Source organism: Bison bison, unplaced genomic scaffold (genome assembly GCF_000754665.1).
Source record: "Bison bison bison isolate TAMUID 2011002044 unplaced genomic scaffold, Bison_UMD1.0 scf7180017864482, whole genome shotgun sequence".
Taxonomy (NCBI): Eukaryota; Metazoa; Chordata; class Mammalia; order Artiodactyla; family Bovidae; genus Bison; species Bison bison.
The window spans coordinates 2,828,573-2,832,021 of NW_011495042.1; the positions used below are offsets into that span (position 1 = coordinate 2,828,573).

A 3,449-nucleotide genomic window follows, 5' to 3' on the forward strand; every position below is an offset into this window, starting at 1 on the left:
CTTTCATCAGGAGGCTTTTTAGTTCCTCTTCACTTTCTGCCATAAGGGTGGTGTTATCTGCATATCTGAGGTTATTGATATTTCTGCCGGCAATCTTGATTCCAGCTTCTACTTCTTCCAGCCCAGCGTTTCTCATGATGTACTCTGCATAGAAGTTAAATAAGCAGGGTGACAATATACAGCCTTGACGTACTCCTTTTCCTATTTGGAACCAGTCTGTTGTTCCATGTCCAGTTCTAACTGTTGCTTCCTGACCTGCATATAGGTTTCTCAAGAGGCAGGTCAGGTGGTCTGGTATTCCCATCTCTTTCAGAATTTTCCACAGTTTATTGTGATCCACACAGTCAAAGGCTTTGGTATGGTCAATAAAGCAGAAATAGATGTTCTTCTGGAACTCTCTTGCTTTTTCCATGATCCAGCGGATGCTGGCAATTTGATCTCTTGTTCCTCTGCCTTTTCTAAAACCAGCTTGAACATCAGGAAGTTCACGGTTCACATATTGCTGAAGCCTGGCTTGGAGAATTTTGAGCATTACCTTACTGGCGTGTGAGATGAGTGTAATTGTGTGGTAGTTTGAGCATTCTTTGGCATTGCTTTTGTTTGGGATTGGAATGAACACTGACCTTTTCCAGTTCTGTGGCCACTGCTGAGTTTTCCAACTTTGCTGGCATATTGAGTGCAGCACTTTCACAGCATCATCTTCCAGGATTTGAAATAGCTCAACTGGAATTCCATCACCTCCACTAGCTTTGTTCATAGTGATGCTTTCTAAGGCCCACTTGACTTCACATTCCAGGATGTCTGGCTCTAGGTCAGTGATCACACCATCGTGATTATCTGGGTCGTGAAGATCTTTTTTGTACAGTTCTTCTGTGTATTCTTGCCACCTCTTCTTAATATCTTCTGCTTCTGTTAGGTCCACACCATTTCTCTTTACCACCACCCGATTTCTCTTCACCTTTTTTGTTTACATGAAGCAAGTACTGTGTGTCTCAATAAGTCCACTGCTGCTGCCAAGTCGCTTCAGTCGTGTCCGACTCTGTGCGGCCACATAGACGGCAGCCCACCAGGCTCCCCCGTCCCTGGGATTCTCCAGGCAAGATCACTGGAGTGGGTTGCCATTTCCTTCTCCTAACTCCACACACACACACAAAAATGTTGTCCTGGTAGAAACTTTAGGCAAGTAAGGGACAGAGGAAGCCAAACCTCATCAAGGATCTCCCCACTTATGGGTTTCCTGCCCTCCACATTCTGGGGTGGGTCCTTCCCCATGTCTCCCTGGCTGAGACCGGGATCACGTATTCCCACACGTCTGTGCACAGTCGTCTCCTGTGGTCTGTGCTGCCTGAAGGTGTGTAGACCCCATCCTTTGTCCCCCATCCTATCCTCACACCTCCACACCCCCCAAAATGCCTTTCCCCAAGGGCAGCACCACCTTTCTTGTCACAGACTGAGGCATTCTTTTCCAGGCCCGTCTCACTGAACCTCGAGGAATCTGACTGCACCCTGACCCCTCTCTGGGCGCCCTTCTCTCTGACTCCTTCTCCAGCTCCTTCTTCCCTTACCTTTTGAATTTGTGTTCCCTGTGACCCATTCCTCGGCCCTACCCCCGGATGCAGTTGCTTACCTCTCCCCACATCACCCTCCCTCCAGCCCAGACCTGGCCCTGTGGCCGCAGCCTCGCCCACAGGTGGACACCTCCTCCAGGAAGATCACAGGCCCTGTACACCTAACAGCCTGGGTGGGCTGCTCCTTGCCCCCTGGTCCTCTCCGTGTGGCTCCTGAGGCCCCACCGCCTACACCTCCCACCCTCATTCACCTCCTAGATGTTTATCACCTCCCCTCCCCCAGGCCACCCCTCCCACCTCCACCCCAGCTCAGTCACGCTCCCCACTCCCCTCAGCTTCTTCCTGTCCATCAGCCTCCTCTGATTACATGCACCTTGGGGTCAGGGCCCCTCTATCCTCACCAAGGCCTTCACAGCCCTCAACTCAATCCAAGACCTCAGGCAAACCGTCCCTTCGGCACCTCAGTTTCCCCGTGTGGCTCCAGCTGGTCTCCAAGAAACTTGGCGTGAGTTTCCCTAAACCATCACTAGAGGGAGCCTCTTGTGCACAGAGCAGGAGAGAAGGGCCTGGTGAGCAGAAGGGACACCACCTCCCCACCTCCGCTCCAGCCCAGGGCTCTCACTCTCAGGGCTGGGGTGTTGGGAGCTGCCATATGCGTCCTCAAGGGCCCAGAATTCAACAGAGGGAACAGTATTCCCTGGGCTACACAGCTCTTCAGGACAGAGGTACCGGTACCAACAAAGGTCCGTCTAGTCAAAGCTATGGGGTTTCCAGTGTTGGTGGTCATGTATGGATGTGAGAGCTGGACAATAAAGAAAGCTGAGCACCGAAGAACTGATGCTTTTGAACTGTGGTGTTGGAGAAGACTCTTGAGAGTCCCTTGGACTGCAAGGAGATCCAACCAGTCCATCCTAAAGGAAATCCTGGGATATTCTTTGGAAGGACTGATGCTGAAGCTGAAACTCCAATTCTTTGGCCACCTGATGTGAAGAACTGACTCATTAGAAAAGACCCTGATGCTGGGAAAGATTGAAAGCAGGAGAAGGGGACGACAGAGGATGAGATGGTTGGATGGCATCACCGACTTGATGGACATGAGTTTGAGTAAACTCTGGGAGTTGGCAATGGACAGGGAGGCCTGGCGTGCTGAAGTCCACGGGGTCGCAAAGAGTCAGACACAACTGAGCGACTGAACTGAACTGGGCAGGTACCCCATGGGCCCCTCTGTCCTCCAGAGCCTCTGGGCTTCTGGGGGCTCCTGTGGGCAGGAGCTTGTCTGCCAACATGGTTGCTGGGAGAGGCCTTCCCTCTCCTCCCCAAGCGAGGCTGGTCAGCCCTTGGCCACAGGCAGGCAGGAGGCTGCGGGAGGAATGGCAGGCACCTGGCTGGTCCATCCTCTGAGGCTCAGTTTCTGCCTCTGTGAAATGGGGATCAACACAGTTCCCATCGCACGAGGGGGGTGAGGAGGCAGTGAGGCTGCAGGGGCTGGGCCTGCCTGTCAGCTCCACAGGGCCCAGGACACGGGGCTACTACAGACCTGGCTGTAAAGGTGGGGCCGACTCCTGCTCTCCCAGTGACCAAGTCCACCCAGCCCAGGAACCCAGGCACTCAGGCCTTCCCTGATGCACTCCACGCCACGGCTGGGGCTCCCAGGGCCGCACCAGCTCCGTGATGCCAGCTGGCTGCCTGTCTGGTGCCGGCCTCTCTCTGCCCCTTTATGTGGCCAGGGGCCCTGCCTTCCTGGAGGGGGTCCCTCTCCTGCCTCCCGGAACAAGGGCCGGTATCTCCACTGGCTGGCTGACCTTGGGGTAGTCCTGCCACCTCTCTGAGCCTCCTTTCCTGCACTCTGTGCGGCTGGTGCCTACGTGGGTGGCTCTGTGA

General features: G+C 54.1%; 1 protein-coding gene across 1 annotated transcript in view; it reads right to left on the bottom strand.

The window, feature by feature from the left end:
* ATP2B2 (ATPase, Ca++ transporting, plasma membrane 2) overlaps positions 1-3,449 on the bottom strand; it is a 162,149-nt gene that overhangs the window by 18,159 nt on the left and 140,541 nt on the right. The gene's annotated exons all lie outside the window — the stretch shown is intronic.